General features: G+C 37.5%; 1 protein-coding gene across 3 annotated transcripts in view; it reads right to left on the bottom strand.

Annotated features, from left to right (window-relative positions):
* The window catches only part of LOC137658264 (CDAN1-interacting nuclease 1-like), a 230164-nt gene that overhangs the window by 133384 nt on the left and 75848 nt on the right, over positions 1 to 20932 (bottom strand). Inside the window, exon 1 of one of the 3 annotated variants that reach the window (XM_068392937.1) lies at positions 17580 to 17635. The exons of 1 other annotated variant lie outside the window; for it this stretch is intronic. The gene's annotated coding sequence lies outside the window, so the exon portion shown is untranslated. Of the gene's footprint in view, positions 1 to 7387; positions 7508 to 17579; positions 17636 to 20932 lie in introns of those variants that run through there. One more of the 3 variants, XM_068392935.1, reaches the window with a different exon arrangement.

The following is a 20932-nucleotide window of genomic DNA, read 5'->3' on the forward strand; positions in this document are numbered from 1 at the left end:
ATCCTCTGGGAAAGCGGACGATGTTGGGGGAACAGGTTCTGGGGCCGGAACCGGGGTAGCCGACACCTCGTCGAATTCCTCCTCTTCATTGTCCGGAGCCTGGGTCAGCTCCTCTTCCTGGTCTTCTGCCAGGTCTTTTTCAGTGTACTCGGACACCTCAGACATCTTATCGTCCAGTTGGATGTCTTGCAGGGCGTCCGAGACTTTAGAATCCACCGGGATCTGAACCAACGGTATCTCCGCTTGAGGCTGGGGAATCACTGCATCCGCTGATGCTTTGGGGAAAAGGTAAGCCCTCATCTTCTCGCTTGGAAGATAAGGGCCAGAAGTGTTCTTCTGGAAGCCCCTTACCCAGGTTCGAAGCTTCTCCCTTGCTGCGTCCCTTGACTCCGTCGACTTAGGGGTGTCAAACGCCTCAGTAATCAGGTTAGTGCAAATAGTACATACCTGCGGGTCCCAATACCGGAGATCACCTTTGGAGACTGCGCATGCTGCGTGCCTCCTACACAAGTCATGTCCGCAGAAGTTCTTGCTGCGGACGTTGCAGAATAAACTCCCACACTTCGGATGGTCCTCCTGTAAAGAGAAGAACATTCCATGAGTATCAAGTGAACAACGTATCACTGGATAACTAATGTTAAGTATACATAGCTTAAAGTAACTAAGCTAGAAAGGAAAGAAGGAAAGACACACACTTGTATTTCCTGCCCATTCAATTGCTGTAACCTTCCAGATAATAAAATTTTATGGTTATTCTATTCTAGAGTAACCGATAAGGTATTTCCAGAGGAAAACAGGTGTAGCTCACACCAAAATAAGTAATTCTAAAATACTGGATAGTTAATAAAGAAAGAATTCACTTTCTTCATCTGTATGGTTTAACCAAAAGGCTGTACAAGACAACACAAGAGTGTTAGAAAAACTTAGTGTTGTAATATATTCCATCCCATAGTTTTCTCCATGCAGTATATCCTATACTGTAAAAATACTGGCTACTGTATATAATATAATGTGCCGGCTGGCACGTACCTTAAATTAGTTCCAAAGTATACTACTTTTAGACTATTGGGTGGAAGAGCGCTGGTTCAAATGTGTGTGCCGGCCGGCAGCCACATAGCACCGGGCTTCCGGCCGCTAATCGTGGCGGCCCGCAGATCTTATGGTGTGCTTCTATTGCCGGCCGTCAAGGGTTTGCTACCGATGCCGTCCGGCAGCAGAAAAGAACCAGAGAACTTCCAACTGCCCGGCTGCCGGCCACTCAGGCCGGCAGCCGGGCTAGGGTACAAACACTAGAAGAGAAACAGGATGGATGTAGGGATAAGAGACGGCACTGCCTCATAGCCCGGCATCCAGAAAGAGTGAACATAAGGAAGGGGAAAATGTAAATTCAGGCTTCCATTTATACTATGCCGCCTGGCTCTATAGACAGACATGGATGAGAGACCAAGGGAGGTCTGGGGAACACTCTATAGAAGATAGGCCTTTGCTGGCCGGCAAGGGACTGAGTCAGCTCCACATCCTAACCTATGCTAGGTACAGATGTAGAACGACGGACAGAGATGTAATGGCTAGGCCATCACTAAGGATAGAGGGGGAAGGGGGAAGAGGGTCCTGCAAACTCTGCTCTAGTAAAAGATCACCCCGCAGCCAAGAAAGCTCATCCTAGCCTAGGGGGAATCCTACCTAGGAGGGAGGCCGGCAATACTTGCCATCTCCCTCAGAACTAAAGCAAGGTTTGGTGTTGTTATTCACAGGAAAGAAGGATCTTATCCTTCAAACCGAGAACAACCACACTGGACTAGTCTGCTAGATCACAAAAAGAAGGGATCATCTCGTACAGAAACCTTCAAAAATGGTCTAGGGAGGCTAGGCCTCCTGTGTCTGCCCTAGGCCTAGCAAAGGAATCTCATTCTCTATGCTTGAAAGAAACAGACCCAGACTAAGAACTCTGATGTCCTGCCCCCTCCTGAAGCCAGATTTACTGGAAACAGGAAAGAACAGAAACACCCTAATATAGTTATATCTAAATATTAATTCAGATAAACCATTAGGGTTAAGCCCAAGGCTTAAACAGAGGGAAAAGGGATTGCACTTATTCTCCGAGGAGAAGAGAGCAACCGGGGAGTGTGAGAAAGTATACTAGGGCCCCATAGGCAACTAGCCTAGGCGCGAAGAGAATCGATTACCTAAATCACCGAAACTCTCTCGTATATTATCCTGGAAGAAATATCAACAATATCTTATATGTATAAAACTGCCTAAAGCTTCAATAAATTTTTAAAACACTCGGAAATCTGAATATCATGCATGAAAGTACTAGGGCCAAATGTCTAGGCTACAAGGCCTAGCGTAGGCTAGGATCGGTAAATAATTCGCCGAAACGGAAATACTAATAGCATCATATAAAGAATTCCTATGTAGAGCTAAATAGCTAAAATTATTAAAGCAAAGGGGCCGGGAACGTCGCACTGGCTAACTAAATGACTCATGCATGGCGAGCGACAGCGTCCAGGACGCCTCCGGTAGGCAACAGCACTTGTAACAAAAATATTGCTATCGAATTATCTTAAAATCACCAAGAGCTTACATTTATACATAATAGAGATAATACTCAACTTTCCAGAGGCAGAAGAGGCTGGAGAAAGCATCATGAGGTTGAAAATAATCCAAGATAAGCGAGTAACACAGGGAAAACACCGAGTTGTTGAGCTACGCGAAAAGGAATACAGATGGCGCCGTCAGCGGCGCTATGCACGCATTCGAAGCAAGATAGGAGAGGTGCCTTGCTAGCGGCTCTCCTTTCTTTCGCGTTTTTCGTTTTCTTGCCACTTGACCCCCTTCGAAGTGTTAATTCTGTTCGGGGTGCAGATTGCTATGTGGCGTGTCAAGAATACGTCCTCTGATATTACGCGATATCCCTGATTCATTTAATGAGGGATATTTGCTCCAGGAGTTAGAATTCTGGGTAGGCTACCTTAAGGTAAGTTCTCTGGGAATATCACCGTAGTCAAATATACCCAAGGAAGCTACCCTATAGGAACTTCCATCAGGACGACATGGCCTGAGCCCAAAAAAATAGTTAATAAGATATACCATAATACATCCAACAGTTATGGGGGCCACCCAACAGGAAATGGGGATTTTAGGTGGAGAAAATTTACTGACGAATCGATAAATAATAGTAAAACTAACCTTTTCTTCTCTATACTGTAGATCATTCTCTAGGAAGCATAATAAATACACAAAAAGTTGCACAAAATATGGGGTTAATGTTCCCCTCAAATATTTATCTTACTCTTTTGTTTACAATTTCGGACATTTCTGCTCTCGTTTGTGCTTTCGTGGATAGCTTGTTGCTCAATTACGAGTTAATATTTCCTGCGCACCTACTTCCAACCCTACCATATGAAGAAGTTTACCATATTTGGGCATGTATGTATGCTTGAGTGTGATGTAGGAAGTTCTGTGACACACCCGTTTTCTTAGCTTTTCAGTTACTTTTTAGCCGTGTTACGTGTCGGGTGTGCATTATGGAACCTAACATAACAAGGTGTAATGACTGCTCTTTTGTTTATTTCAATGCTATAGCCAAGTTTCACATTGATTATCACGGTACTCCTGATCTAGTGAATAATTTTTCAAAAGCTCATTGTGTTATCCCTCAAAAGTTAGTGTCCCTAGTGCAATTCTGACTTAGCTTCTAAGGGAAGACCCAAACATTTTCTACTACAACACTTTTGTAATGATTGCCAAGACAAAAAAAAAAAAAAAGAGATGTAGGTGCCTATCATAAGGTAAGGAATTATTTGTGATTTACTTTCATTATGTAAGGATTTATTTGTGATTTACTTTACCATAATGTAAGGATATATTTGTGATTACAATTATTTTGTGACCTGAGAAGGGTTGTGCGGGGGCTAGGTCTGTAACCTGGGAAGAATGTTAGTGGGGCTTGCCCCAGCCTAGGTCTGTGACCTGAGAACTACTAGGTTATGTTAGTTAGTTTTGTTAGGGTCTGTGGCATTTTACAAATCTCAAAATGTTAAATAATCATGTTTTGTCCTGTTTTTGCACACCCAAAGTCACAGGTTCCCACCTGTGTCCATCAGGAAACAGGGTCCATAAATGTAGAACAGCTTATTTGCAGTGGAAAAAAGTCCAATTTGTTATAAACACACTATTTACCATAGGAAAAGCTGTTTTTCCTGTTAGGAATGTTGTCCCATGTTGTTCAATAATTTCACCATGCTGTGTTGTGGAGAGAGCAAGGAGGAACTTGGAACCTAATTTGGAGCCTTTGTATATCAGCGGCCAGTTCCTCATGCATTGATTAAAAATGGACCTAAATTTTCCACCCTAACCTAACCTACAAGCCGTGTCCTTACCTACATACCTAACGGGGGGGCTAACGCTCCCCTGTGACCCCCCCTTACACTGCCATATTCTAAGTTAGCCATAATAATACATACAGGTGGTCGGTATCTTACATAACCGCCGTCCCCCTAATTTACAATGGGGAGCCTTTGTATATCAGCGGCCAGTTCCTCCCGTGTGGATTAAAAATAGATATCAACTCACCTAACCTTTCCCCCCTAACCTAACCTACAAGCAGTGTCCTTACCTGCTTACCTAACGAGGGAGCTAAGATCCCCCTGTGACCCCCCCTTACACTGCCACATTCTAAGTTAGCTGTAATTATACGGATTATTGTAGTGAATTTCAGGGCAATGTAACCTAGGAAAAAACTACTTTTTCTTATAGAAAATATCACGCTCTCTTTGAAGATGACACTCGTTTCCATCGCAAATGAATACTTTCAGAAATATATATATATCTATATCCTACGATAATGGGGGACCCCCAGTGGGAACTCGGGGTTTTGGGTGGGGAAAACATACCGGGGAAACGATATATAATCGTAAAATAAGCCTTTTCTTCTCTATACATTACCTTCTTGAAATTATAATAATCGGAGGAAAATACAAAACAGTATATCTGGATAAACTTTGGAGGTGCCGTTGCAAAGATTGTGTCATGAAAAATACAGTAACCAGTGCTGCCAACGTATAATGTAGATCAAATGTTAACGTATCATGCTAACAATAGCAGTGTTTTTCATTTAATTTTTCTCATTCTACTTGCTCGTTGTAGACGCTCTTGTACGTACGTTTGTACATAGCAGGTTTCGACTTTCTGAGCAAAAACCCCGCCTCCCTGCACAGAGACTTTTCCTCCACCAATAGGATTTCTTCTTCTCTAATCGTGAAATGTGTATTCGTCTCTCTACCAGCTCTGTTCAAGCCTGTTACTTGATTAGTTATGTAATGCCCTTGTAATACATATAACGTTTGACCCCAGTATTACTCGTTTTATTATCCGATACCTTATAAAATCACCTCATTTTATATACCCATCAAATATTATTTATCATACATTCCATTTTATCTTCATATATTACTTTTATACACTTTGTTATTACCTTGTCACTCCAAGATTTCACATAAATACTTGCTCTGGACAAGTTTCCCATTCTGTTCATTCATTTTTACTCTCTAGACTCGGTTGCTTTTCCGTTAACCAATCACGAATCCATACGTATGTAAAGTTTGCACAGGGGGGTTGATATTTTCCTACCCCCACCTTCCAACAAGCCCTTTTCCGTGGAAACCTTTGCCCAAGTCGGGTCTTTATTAGTTCAAGTGTCGTCTTTTGCGTATTTTACGATCTAAGTATTAGAAAATTATAACGGCTTCAGTAATCCATACTTGAAACTATTTTGGTGTATTCCAATGTTGATAATTTCCTTAAATCACGTAATGTAATATACCAACTTTTACAGTGTTCCAAGTGCAGTACTAATCAAAGGCAAAACACTTAAGACACCACAGACTCGGTCACAACACCCCCATGACCCCTAAGTTACGACGTCAAGGTCATAAAAGTAAGTCATTAATATCTTTAACTTTAATGTGTTAGTTTTATTATATTTTGTTAGAGTGCGAACCTCAGCATTACCAATTGCCAATGCATACGAGGGTGATGTTTTATTTTCCTGTGATCGTAAGTGAGGAACAAGAACCATTATATTTAATGTTGGTAATGTTAGCGTAACATTACTAATGTTAGCGTAACATTACTAATGTTAGCGTGAGCAGTTCAACATTACCACTTGCCAGTACATACGAGCTTGATGTTTTATTTTCATGCGAGCAAAGCGAGCTAATGGCGAAATAAGAACCATTATATATAATGTTATTGTAACAGTACTAACATTACCGTAACGTGAGTGAAGTGATATAACAAATGGCATTGTATTGGGTTTGTGACCTGGGAACTTCTAGGTTAGGCTAGGTGGGTTTGTTAGGTTCTGTACCCTTTTAGTACTTTTTTATATATTGTGTAAAGGGTATGGGGAAAAATTCTTTAAAATACACACGATAATAATACCGTATCATTGCTAACGTTAGTAATTCCACCGTAACATTGGTAACGTTGTCTACCGTTGGTAACGTTGCTAATGTTACTGTTCGTAGTACATACGTGAGTTGTGACACCGAATTTGAACAAGTCATTATATTTAAGTATTTTAACAATATATATATATAATAAAAGACATTATATTTGATAATTTTAACAGAAAATATATGTTTTCCTGTATAAAATGACGTGATTTAACCGGTTTTCCCCTTCATTACATCCGTAATAACAGCAACCAATTCGGCAACTTAAAGTTAGACGAATTGGTTGATCTGTTTGTTTGCGGTTGAAATGAAGGTCAAATTCGGTTAAATCATGTTATTTACTATAGGAAAACATATATTTTCTGTTTGAAATCACACCCTGTAATACAATACTTTACCAATCATACATACAGGTGACCGCTATTATACATACACCCCGCCAATCTCATAAACTACAGTAGTTTACACCTAAGGCCCTTAAAAAAAAAAGAAAATAGGTTAAGGGTCTCGGAGCCTTTGTATATCAGCGGCCAGTTCCTCCTGTGTGGATTAAAAATGAACATCAACTAACCTAAACTTTCCCCCCTTACCTAACCTACAAGCCATGTCCTTACCTACTTACCTATCGGGAGGTCTAACGCCCCGCCCCATACACTGCCGTATTCTAAGTTAGCCGTAATCAAACAAACATGTAGCCGATATAATACATACACTCCAGGGTCTCTAATGATGGGGGATGGGCACAAATTAAGGTAATGAATGACCTTGTGTAGTAATTAAAGGTTCAGGACTGAAACCTAAATTATCTCATATTGGTTTGGAGTGAGAAAGGAATACTGATGTATCCCGATCAGCAAATGCTCAAGTTATTCCTGGGAATATATATATTCTCAATAAATAAATTAATCGCTTCTGTTACTACTTACAAACAAAAACTAAATTCTTCTCTTTGATATCAACATCTAAAAGTAACAAAATGACTTGTTTATATTTTCACGCCATCAAAGATAGTAGGAATTGAATGAAAACCTTCCCTTTCAACGGCTCCCCATTATCCTATAAACGCTCTAAACACGAGTAATAAGGCGAGATTACCGTCTACAATTATTTTTTAAATTTCTATCTAAACCATTGAAACCCCACCATCAATTATAGAACAAAGGAGAAAGTGATATTAGCTTAAGTTTTACAGATGTTTTCGTATTCATAAGGAAGCAATTGGAACTAACAAATTAGTAACTTTATAAGCTATGGGAAAACAAACGGTTCCATATAGCCTATGTGTCCTTTTTGTCTTCAAATACTATTATAGGTCGATGGATAATACTTTATAATCTATTGCTCTCAACCTATTCATTACAGAGTATTAACTCAAAAGCCAGATAAGCATTATTTTTATCTCTCTGTCAACAGACATCCTTAAAGTAAGGTGGCTGTCGTGTTAATGCTCCTAGAAATAAAGATTATGGCTCTCACTCACCCTCTTTCTTCGTACTCACTACATGGCCATGCTATCTCAATCTTTAGTGTCAAACAGGCTGATCTATTTTGACGTTGTTACTAATCTCAAGATATTTCATGTTTTATTTATTACTTCTGATATCATCATCATCATCATCTCCTCATACACCTATTAACGCAAAGGGCCTCGGTTAGATGTTGCCAGTTGTCTCTATCTTGAGCTTTTAATTCAATACTTTTCCATTCATCATCTCCCACTTCCCGCTTCGTAGTCCTCAGACATGTAGACCTGGGTCTTCCAGCTCTTCTAGTGCCTTGTGGAGTCCAGGTGAACGTTTGGTGAACCAAGCTCTTTTGGTGAGTGCGAAGAGCATGCCCAAACCATCTTCATCTAGCCATCATCATGATCTCTTCCAAATATGGCACTCGAGTAATCTTTTATAATATCCTTTCTAATCCTGTCCTGCCATTTAACTCCCAATATCCTTCTGGGAACTTTTTTTTTTTTAATCTCAAATCTACTAAATATATTGGAGATTGTTTCATTGTCATACCATGACTCATGTCCATATTGTAACACAGATCTCACTAAACTGATACATACAGTAGTCTGATTTTTATATGTAATTTCAGGCGATTTGATTTCCAAATTTTACTAAAGCTAGCCATTGTCTGATTAGCTTTTTTTCAATCGTTCACTAAACTCTAATTCTAAAGACAGTGTATTGGAGATCATAGTCCCTAAATACTTAAATGATTCTACCTCATTAATCCTTTCTTCTTCGAAAGATATTTCATCTTCCATTGCATACTCTGTCCTCATCATCTCTGTCTTTCTTCTATTATTGGAGATCATAGATCCTAAATACTTAAATGATTCTACCTCATCAATCCTTTCTTCTTCAAAAGATATTTTATCTTCCATTGCATGTGTTGTCCTCATCATCTCTGTCTTTCTTCTATTATCTTCAGCCCGAACTCATGTGATATTTTATGCATTCTGGTAAACAAGCATTGCAAATCCTGTGGTATTCTGCTAGCAAGGACAGCAACATCAGCATACTCTAGATCTGCTAAATTCCTATCACCAATCTAGTCTAATCGCTCTCCACTATCTCCGACTGTTCTACTCATTACAAAATCCATAAGGAGGATAAACTACATGCTGTAGGTGACAATACATTCCCTTCGAGTACTCCGCTGTTCACTGGAAATTAATTTGATAAGACTCCATTAACATTAACTTTGCACTTGCTATGCTCACGAACAGACTTAATCAAATTTACCTTTTTAAGACGAATTCCATAATAAAGCAGGACTCTCCATAAAATTGGTTGGTGCATGCTATCAAACGCTTTTTCATAGTCCACAAAGGCCATCAAAAGTGACTTTCTATATTCTATGCATTGCTGTACAACATGTCTCAAATTGAACATTTGGTCAGTGCAACTGCAACCTTTTCTAAATCTTGCTTGTTCATCTCTCAGCTTTTCATCAATATTTCTCTCCAGTCTCTTTAAAATAAGCATACTGTAAGGACATCACTCCCGCCGTCGTCCAGTATTCTCATCGAATTCTCCATTTCATTTAAATTCTCCTTTCGCCACACTGTGGTTCACTGTATATATTTATTCCGCTCCCTCAGAGCTACAATTTTATGTATTTATCATTTCGCTACCTATTTCTATTGACTTGTATTTCAAGCATTTGTACGTGTGAAAAAACACACATATTGTGGCGGTTAGTTCAAGCCAGATTAGCGCCTGCGCACATGCTACTTTTCCGTCTGCACCTTGTATTATATTCTCGCACATGTTTGAATAAACCGCTACGGGCCAACCAAGGGAAAGGCCCGTGCCAACAACAAGTGTTGGCTTTAATACCCCAACAACAACAATGAATAAACCGTCAGTTGTTGTTGGTGATAGCTCGTCTCACTGTCCTTACAACTGGTGACCCCGGAGTTGAAGTAGCATCAGCAGTTTTGGCTTTGCCATTAACGGACTTATTATGGCTGTGCTACCTTCTTTTACTCCGTTACCTTGGCTGTGCTACCTTCTTTTACTCCGTTACCTTAGGCGTGAGCTTCGGCCTTTGGTGCTCCCACACCTTGGTGTATTTGTAAGGCAGTAGGATGAGCTTAACCGACATATCAACTTCCCACCTCTTCGCCGACTCGTCGACTGACCACGATGGCGGATTCAACCCGCCCATCACGCCCAACGGCCTCGCCTCCACGCCCAAAGTCAAACTGCCGCCGTTTTCTCAACACAACACCGCTTCCTGAGAGCGGACGTACTCTTCCGAGTCGCTAGGCTCAGCGACTCCTGCGGTAAGGCTGACATCGTTCTCACCTCCATCCCAGAGGAGGTATTCGACAAGATTTCCCCATGGCTCGAAGCCCGGACTGGCCAAGTTACCCCTCAATCTGCAGAATTCTGAAATGGGTTAGATACAATATTATTCATGATTCTGATTATACTATGTATGGGGCTCAAATTCTATACCAACTCAATGTGTCACGAAAATAGTTTCTATGTCTGGCAACCAGATATGTATTTCAGTCGAGAAAAGTAAAAAAAGTGAAAATTACCCATTTTTACTCCTCAATCTGCTCAAAACTACTCAGTGTTCTAGAAGTTTTATTTCACCTGTGACCAAGAAAATCAAACTATTGTTCTCTAGTCTTGGGTAGTGCCTTAGCCTCTGTACCATGGTCTTCCACTGTCTTGGGTTAGAGTTCTCTTCATCTTGTTTTGTTAAAGTTTTTATAGTTTATATAGGAAATATTTATTTTAATGTTGTTACTGTTCTTAAAATATTCTATTTATCCTTGTTTCCTTTCCTCACTGGGTTGCTTTCCCTGTTGGAGCCCCTGGGCTTATAGCATATCCTGCTTTTCCAACTAGGGCTGTAGCTTAGCAAGTAATAATAATAATAATAATAATAATAATAATAATAATAATAATAATAATAATAATAATTTTTAAAAATGGCAGAAACTTGAAAATTGACAAATTTTATCGGCCAACCACCAGGCCTGCTTCCGGATGCAACATGCTCCCAAAACGGAATTTCATTCTTATTGTTTTTAATTTGCCTTAATTCTTTCTTTATTCCACATTGTGAGCAAACCTAGGAATGAGATTTCTTTTCTTTTTTTTCAATATCTGTGCAGTCATTTAAGCCCACAGTTCATTTGTCAACATTTGTGATTGATACAGTGATAGGTGTATTAGTATTTTGATTCGATTTTAAGATGAGTAATTTTTGTGCAAACAATATTTCCCTTAACCATTAACAAGTCTGAATGAAAAGGCATAGTGACAGTGTTGCAAGATGGGGTAGACTAAATATCCCTGTTTTGGTCTTTCAAAATTGGTTTATGGCTATCTCCTGAACTTGGGGTACATTCAACAATAGGAATACAGTAGGCCTATAGCATAATAGAAATCTAGATACAAAACAAATATTTGTGAAGAAAAAGTTACGAATTTACTAAAAGAAAAACTTCCTATTTCTTTGAAAACCAATTTTTTTTTTTCGTTAGTGTGAAGGAAGAAAAATAATATTTGATAATGAGCAAGGATGGATATTTTAGAAATATCATATATAAAGTTATGAAAAACAGACGTACATAATGTGTTGAATGCATGCCGATAACATAATTTTAATTATTTGAGGAGAAAATTCCAAATAAATAGTAAAATTATCTAACATGAAAACTGATTATGTTGTTTTCAAGCTTATTTATTGTCTAATAGGAATTCTTTGGGTCGGATTAAAAGCTTCGTTAATCCTTAGTTTGCCGGGAGGGATAATAGTTAATCTGCAACAACATAACAGTTAAACGGTCGATCTACTCCCATTACCATCTGTTCAGAATTCGTGCCCTCATTAACAGAAACAATCTTTTTGCTATTTAGCCTATAGATTTTGTGTCCTCTCCCAATTTTATTCTACATATATCCTGCTTTTCATAAATATGAAACCTTCGAATAAAATTTCCCAATTGATATTAGTAAATTTTTTTTTCCTGTTTACCTTCTTGGACTCAAAATTTCTCCAAAACAGGGAAATTTTCCTCCATCTGGTCACATTATGACTATCAGTGGTTAGGTCTATATATACAACAGGGTATTAGTACCCTCATTAACAGAACCAACTTTTCTACTATTTGTTAGAGATTTTGTAGCTTCTCCCATTTAAGTATCGTGCTTTTCATAAATGCGAAACCGAGTAAAATTTCTCTGTTGATTTAAAAGTTTTCTTTTAATTTTCCTTGAACGGAAATTTTCCTCTATTCTGTTTTAATGTTTTAAAATATTTTATTTTAATTGTTCATTGTTAGAATATTAAACTTTTATTTATGATGCATTAGTGTTGTTGATTATGCGCTTGGGTACAATCATTTGTTTTTACCCATAATTCTTGTCATGATGTGCGTGGCGTGACGCCGTTTTCTTTTGTCCATATAGTGTAACCGGCAAGTTCATGGCCGAAGGAACTGTGTACTGCTGCCTCCCACATTCTCCATTAAAGTTACTCTTTTATTGATAATCTTTTATTATAACCCACCATCATGTCCTTCGAGCTCACAGGTTATGGGCCCAGCTCAAGCAAGAGGAAGTTGTATTTTGATGGTGATGAGGAGAAATATGAAATGTGGGAGATAAAATTTCTAGCCCATCTGAGACTTCGAAAACTTACCCTAGACGAAAGTGAAGATCAAACTTCAGCGGAATTCAGTGCTAAAAATGCTGACATTTTTGCCGAGATCGTTCAAGTTCTAGATGATAAGAGCCTCCAATTAATAATGAGAGATGCAGTCAACGATGGAAGAAAGGCATTGGAGATTCTACGGGACCATTACCGAGGTACTAGGAAACCAAGAATCATCTCCCTCTACACGGAGCTGACATCACTGAAAATGAGAGGGAAAGAATGTGTAACTGATTATTTTCTTCGAGCAGAGGCAGCCTCCACTTCGTTAAAGTCAGCTGGTGAAACGATCAGCGACAGCCTTCTTATTGCTATGGTGTTGAAGGGTCTTCCAGAGGAATTTACTCCATTTAATACTGTTGTTATGCAGAAGGATACCGAGTCTACGTTTCCAGAATTCAAGTCTCTGCTACGGAGTTATGAAGAAAGCCTGAGGAGTCGAGAGGCACACAGGCCTGATGTGAAAAGTGAGAACGTCCTTAAGGTGAATTATAAGAAGAATCCTGATTATCAGTGTGGTGGATCTGCCAGTGGCTCATCAGTAAGATGTTATTCATGTAGTAAGACTGGACATAAGTCTTTCGAGTGTAAGTTGAAGAAAGACAGAGGTAAGTGGTGCAAAGAATGCAAAACCATTACACACAATTTTGATGAATGTAGAAAGGCTAATAGGGCCACTAGATTTTCTAGTGCAACTGTGAATGTTTGTAAGCCTAGATCCACTAATGATTATAGTGATGAAGAATGTTGTTTCAAAATAAGTTGCTCTGTTGATAACATATCTACAGATGTATGTAATGTTCTTGTTGATTGTGGTGCTACTACCCACATCATTACTGACAAATCCAAGTTTAAGTGGTTTGATGAAGACTTTGATGAATCAAAGCATATGGTTGAACTTGCAGATGGTGCAAGATGCAAGAATATTGTTAAAGGTAAAGGTAAGGCTAAAATTGTACTTTTTGATACAAATGGTATAAAACAAAATGTTGTTCTTGATAATGCCTTGTATATTCCTACTTTTAAGCAGAATATATTTTCTGTACAATCAGCTGTTAGTAAAGGAGCTACAGTAAGCTTTAATCCTAATCATTCTGAGTTGATAAGTCCAAATGGTGTGTCTTTTGAAATAAATAAGAAAGGTAAGCTATATTATCTAAATAATGTAAACTCATGTAAATCTCGTTCACTAGAGGAGTGGCATAAGGTTTTGGGACACTGCAATGTTAAAGACATTTTGAAGTTAGAAGATAAAGCTGAAGGTATGAAAATTAGTGCCAAAAGTAAGTTTGATTGCATAACTTGTCATGAAGGTAAAATGCATTTATCTAGGAACAGATTACCAGATGAGAGAGCAAAGAGTAAAATGGAATTTGTACATTGTGATCTTGCTGGACCAATGAGTATTGAATCAAGGGAAAAATCTAAATATTGTATTGTTTTTGTAGATGATTATTCAGGATCTGTTTTTGTTTATTTCTTGAAGCAGAAAAGTGATGCACTTGATGCTACTAAGAAATTCCTTGCTGACACTAGTTCTTATGGTGTTGTTAAAAGATTAAGGTGTGATAATGGAGGAGAATTTACTTCTTCAGAATTTAAAAAAATTCTGGTAAGTAATAAGGTTAAACAAGAATTTTCTTCACCAAATTCACCACACCAAAAGGGTACTGCTGAGAGAATGTGGCGTACATTGTTTGAAATGGCTAGATGTCTCTTAATTGAAGCAAAGCTACCAAAATTCATGTGGAATTATGCTGTTAGGGCAGCTGCTTATATAAGGAATAGATGCTACAATTCTAGACTAGATAAAACCCCATATGAAGTGTTAACGTCTAAGAAGCCTAAACTTGAAAATATGCATATTTTTGGTTCCCTGTGTTATGCTTATGTAGAAAAGAAAGCTAAGCTAGATCCAAGATGTGAAAAGGGAATATTTGTTGGTTATGATTCATACAGTCCTGCTTATCTTGTATATTATCCAGGAACTGACAGTTTGAGAAAGGTTAGGTTAGTACATTTTACTGATAAATTCAATTTTGATAAATCCCAAAGTCTAAAGGAAGATGGTGAATCAGAAGATAGTGAATTTGATTTTGATAATGAGAATGTCATTTGCAATGAAAAGAAAACAACTGTTAATGATAATCAAAGTGATCCTGTTTCTAAACATATCCTTGTTGAAGATGAGCATAGTGAAATTAATACAGATTTGACTGAAACTGAAAGGGAAGGAGAGTCCCGTTACCCAAGTAGGGAGCGAACTGCTCCCAAATATCTTGAAGAATATGTTGATCCTGATAATGCTGATTTACTGGGCTATTCTGTTCATTATTGTTGTAAAGTAACTGAAATTCCTGAATGCTATAGAGGCATTAAATTCACATGTGGCTCACAAATGGATAGCTGCAATGGATGATGAAATTCAATCTTTGAGAGATAACAATACTTATGAATTGTGTAGTTTACCAAACAACCATTGTATTGTAGGTGGACGATGGGTATATGCCATTAAAGAAGGGTTAAATGGTGAAGAGCAATATAAAGCTCGCTATGTTGCAAAAGGGTATTCCCAAATTGAAGGTGTTGATTATACTGATACTTTTTCTCCTACAGTGCGTATGACCTCAATTAGAATGCTTATGCAATTGGCAGTACAATATGATTTAATTGTGCATTGTATGGATTTTAAAACTGCCTATCTTAATTCTGATATTGATTGTGAAATATTTGTTCAACAGCCTGAAGGTTACATTGAGACAGGAAGTAATAATGAACAATTGGTTTGGAAACTGAATAAATCTCTGTATGGTTTAAAGCAATCAGGCAGAAATTGGAATAATATGCTCCATGATTTCTTAATTCAAAATGATTTTGAGCAGTCATTAAGTGATCATTGTGTGTATGTCAATAAAAGACATAACTTTCATGTAATTATTTTGGTTTGGGTTGATGATATGATCATTGCCAGTAGTAATGAGAAAGCTCTGTTTGACACTAAACGTGCATTATGTCATAGATTTGAGATGAAAGATTTAGGGAAACTTTCATGGTTTTTGGGTATTGAGTTTGTTTTTGATGGAGATTGTATAAAAATGAACCAGAGTAAGTTCCTTGAGAAAGTTCAAAATGGATGAATGCAACCCAAAGTCAATTCCTTGTGATCTAAGTGTTAATAAGTGTACTTTTGAGGAAAGTCCTGAACTAGTTGATAGTACTCTTTACAGAAACATTGTTGGAAGCTTGATATATATCATGACTTGTACTAGGCCTGATTTAAGTTTTGTTGTGTCTAAACTTTCACAGTATATGGCTAGGCCAACTCAAAGTCATTTGGCTATGTGTAAATATGTTCTAAAATTTCTTAAAGGTACTAAACAACATTGCCTTGTTTTTAAGAGGTCTTACGATACTATTGAGATTTCTGGTTACTGCGACTCAGACTGGGGTAGTTCTGAAGATCGTAAAAGTATTTCAGGTTATTTATTGTTACCAAATGAACGCCGATAGTGCTCTTATTTCTTGGAAGAGTAAGAAACAAAGTAATGTAGCTTTAAGTTCTTGTGAAGCTGAGTATGTTTCATTGACTTTTGTTATCCAAGAAGCAAAATTTTTGCAGCAGTTGTTAACTGATATGATTAATGTTGAAGTCAAACCCATCATATTTGTTGATAACCAAGGGGCAATTAAACTTGCTAAGAACCCTGTTTACCATCAAAGGTCTAAATATATAGACATACGCTATCATTTTATCCGTAATGAAGTTATGAGTAAAAATGTTTATTTAGTGTATGTCCCCTCAAGTGAAAATAAAGCCGATATGTTTACAAAACCAGTAACTAAAGCAAAGTTGATTTATTTTAATTTGTGTCAATAATGGTTTTGTAATATTGACCTTTGATAGCTTTGTATTTTGTTTGTTTTTTTGATTACCATGATGCATATATTTGTTTGATGTGTAGTAATTTGCAGATTGATGAGAATAAAAGTTTATGAGGGGGTGTTAGAATATTAAACTTTTATTTATGATGCATTAGTGTTGTTGATTATGCGCTTGGGTACAATCATTTGTTTTTACCCATAATTCTTGTCATGATGTGCGTGGCGTGACGCCGTTTTCTTTTGTCCATATAGTGTAACCGGCAAGTTCATGGCCGAAGGAACTGTGTACTGCTGCCTCCCACATTCTCCATTAAAGTGACTCTATTATTGATAATCTTTTATTATAACCCACCATCATGTCCTTCGAGCTCACATTCATTACTTATGTCGTTTTTTTTTTCATTTCCTTATATCCCTACTAGGATCCTATCGATACACTATACTATAACATCGTCTGTTATTACCTGGCCTTACTAATCGAGAAAGTTATTTACTCCTAGCCGAGGATAACGCTATCCTCGGGTAGCTATCTCCGGATAGAAAGATTTCAGTCGACTGAACAGGGTTACCAGATTTCCACTGGATTATCGTACACGAGCCTTACAATTGTTGTTTTACAACCAAAATTGTTGTGATTTTCACCAGTTTATTAAATCTGCCCGATGTACTGGGCGGATCGCAAGGCCTTGAAGAGGCGAGATTCCCAAAACCTTCCAGGAGCTAACTAAAATACGGCGACAAAATTTACAATTTTATTATAAAAATAAACTCTGATACAAGACAAACAACATTCTTAAGCATTCACACGACTTAATGAAAAACAAGGCTGACTCTTGGTAACGTAACACGTGCTCTTCAAGCACAAAGTCCACACCGGAGTCATTAAAAAACTGAAAATAGTGACAATTCGAATTCAATACACGACGAATCACACACCAAATATCCCTATTCTAATTTAACTCAGGATTCAGATCCCCAATCACAAGGATCTCGACATTAAACTGCGATATAAAAAACTACATGTCTTTCACCCAAATTTACACTACAACCAACCTGGGACACGAGGTGAGAGAGGAGACTAACTTATCAACAACTTATCTTTATGGGGGACGTTGAAGCAAAGAGACCGAATGAGGGTCGGCAGCTTCGAAGAAAACTTCGTTTTCCCGCGTTAACTAAAGTTTCCTTAGCAAAGTGGAGGGAATTCTTAGTTTATTTATTTGCAAGGGGTTTGACAATACCTTTTTATTTACTACAGGATCGTAAAACAGTTAAGGCTTTTCTTTAAATACAAGGGAAGGCTTAAGGCTTCGGCTTCGGGCCAGAATTTGTCCATATCCAATGACTTAGAAAGTCCTTGACACTAAACACATACATAAGACATTTTTTGTCATGTTGCCTCAATTTTACGTTAGATTCATCATTGATAAATTATAAACAGTCAATTTCCACAACACTCGCTCCTTCCCCACCAGGTGGTTAAGATTTAGGTTCCAATACAGTCGTGTATTAAACCTCAGTCTTTCGCCCGCGAGATCCCTCAGCCTTACCCTCATCTGACGTAACGTTCGTGAAATCAAATGGCGGGACTTTCGAATGGCCAGTTCGAAAATTCCCGACAAAAATTATCGTACACACTTTCTACATAATTATTAAGGAGTTACATGATTGACTTATTTAAATTTTTTTAGTATAACTGTTTAATTAAACACACACACACACACATATGTATATACCTAAGATATATGTCGTACATCGTACCGGACCTAAAATAATCGTATATGTAGGATAATTGTCGTGCGCATGACAACCCTGAGTCAACAACACTGATAACTGATTGTGGGCACACTACTAGAAGCGTGATATGCGCAAAGCGCTGCAATTTGCGGAAAATTCATTGATATAAGGTACCTCCTAGGCTTACATACTTTTACTTCTTATATTTTAAGAGGCCTGTCTATTATAACGGGCAACTTCTTTACTTGGCGTTTCTAAATTAGTGTTAAGTTCTCCTAAGTAGTCTCTTCTGCCATCACTATTCACAAACCTGTTTGATCATCTCTGCTTCCTTTTCTTCTGTTTTTTTTTTATAATTTAATTTGCCACTTTAATTTCTATTTCTTTTTTGAACTCTTGCTTTTAAACTATCTTACTTCTTCTATTTTGACATCATATTTTATTGCATATTTCTATGATACCCTTTTCCCCAACATTCCCTGTATGGTTCTCTTATTTGGTCTTCCACTATCTCCTTAACTAGTCGTTTGTCATCTGATGTTATGATATTTTGAAAAAGCATCACTTTTTTTTTTATACTCTATTCTATTTTCAACCGGCCTTATTCCTGCTTCGGCTATTAACCCCCAGTAAGGTGTGATAGCAACCTGTTCAAACATTCCTTTCATAATTTTGAACTGTATACTCTCTAATTCTTCCATTTCTTTTCATTTTATTACAGTCCGTCTTGATATTTACAAACATTGTAAGTACTTCTACTGTCTCATAGATCTTTATTCTCACCAGCAATGCCAAATCTCCTAATCTGTTACTGTCTCCATACTTCTTAATTTCTTGTAACATATATTCTCTCTTTGCTTCCATTTTACTAATGCTGAGACTCTGGTTTCCTTTTTGTGAGTACCATTCGCCTAAGTATTTATATTCCTTAACTGTTTCTGTCCTTCTATTTCTAACCATTCTATTCACCTTTTTAACATATTCTTTTTTTCTAATTACGAACACAGCAAACTTCTGTGGATTGGGGCTAAAAGTAAATTTCTTTAGTTCTTCCAAACTGCGACAGTTGCTTATATTTCTTTATACTTTGTATTTATTAATGCTTGGAAACATTATGTCATCTTTTATTCTAACGTAAAAAAATCCTAACATAAAAAAACCTTTGGCGAGAATACTTCCTGTACATTTTAAAATTTTATTTAAAAAGAAAAAAAAAAGGAAAAAGATAATTCTACCTCGATATCAAAGGTTCATTATTTCTACCTAAGACTCTGGGTGTTAGTCATAAAACAGCCGATTATGTCTCAGAATATTCTCCCCTCCAATCTTATTATTATTATTATTATTATTATTATTATTATTATTATTATTATTATTATTACTTGCTAAACTACAACCCTAGTTGAAACAGCAGGATGCTATAAGCCTAGGGGCCCCAACAAGGAAAATAGCTTAATGAAGAAAGGAAACAAGAAAAACTAAGATATTTTAAGAACAATTATAATATTAAAATAAATATTTCCTATATAAACTATAAAATCTTTAACAAAACAAGTGGAAGAGAAATGAGATAGAATAGTGTGCCCGAGTGTACCCTCAAGCAAGAGAACTCTAACCCAAGACAGTGGAAGACCATGGTACAGAGACTATGGTACTACCCAAAGACTAGAGAACACTGGTTTGATTTTGGAGTGTCCTTCTGGAAGAGCCGCTTACCATAACCAAAGACTCTCTTCTACCCCTACCAAGAGGAAAGTGGCCACTGAAAAATTACAGTGCAGTAGTTAACCCCTTGGGTGAAGAAGAATTGTTTGGTAGTCTTAGTGTTGTCAAGTGTATGAGGATAGAAGAATCTGTAAAGAATATGCCAGACTATTCGGTGTATGTGTAAGCTAAGAAAATTGATTCGTAACCAGAGAGGGATCCAATTTATTACTGCCTGGCCAGCCAAAGGACCCCATAACTCTCTGGTGGTAATATCTAACCACAAGTCAACAAGAGACAAAAACGAAGATTTTCAAACGCATCACTTTTAATCTTCAAACTTCCATCACTACAGCCAAAGGGTTTCATTAGCAAACACAATGTCCATTAACTTTGAAATAGGAAAGAGTCTCAAGAGTTGAGTTTCATCATAAAAGGTTCAGAGTAATTTACATTAATGACATTAAGGCAATTGAAGACTTGGAACTAAGAGATAGAGAGGAAACCTTAGTTTGGAATAGATTATCATGTGTCAACATACTCAATTATTCCTCCTTAGTTAAGCCTATCTCTATTATTTGTCTCTTTTTCAATTGGATGCTTCCCCTTCAAGCTTTCTTTTATCATTGTGGGTTTTTCATAGATAGTGTCATTATATTTTCATCTTGCAATGGATTTTTACTTTATATGAATTACCAAATAGAGTGCAAAGAAGAAAACACTTCGCATTTAGAAAAGTATTGGTTAAAGAGTTCTACACTGTAGGAAGTCCTTTGATACGGTTCCCCACATGAGGTGTTTAATACTATTGTAAGATTATGGTATTCGATGTTGTGTGTTGGAGTGGATCAGGGACTTTCTTGCAGATAGAAAACACTTTGTTGAAGTAAGAGGTTAACATTCCTCTCATCTAGAAGTAACATCGGGAGTACCACAGGGCTCTGTTCTTGGGACAACTTCATTTT

The sequence above is a fragment of the Palaemon carinicauda genome, chromosome 19 (genome assembly GCF_036898095.1).
Source record: "Palaemon carinicauda isolate YSFRI2023 chromosome 19, ASM3689809v2, whole genome shotgun sequence".
Lineage (NCBI taxonomy): Eukaryota > Metazoa > Arthropoda > Malacostraca > Decapoda > Palaemonidae > Palaemon > Palaemon carinicauda.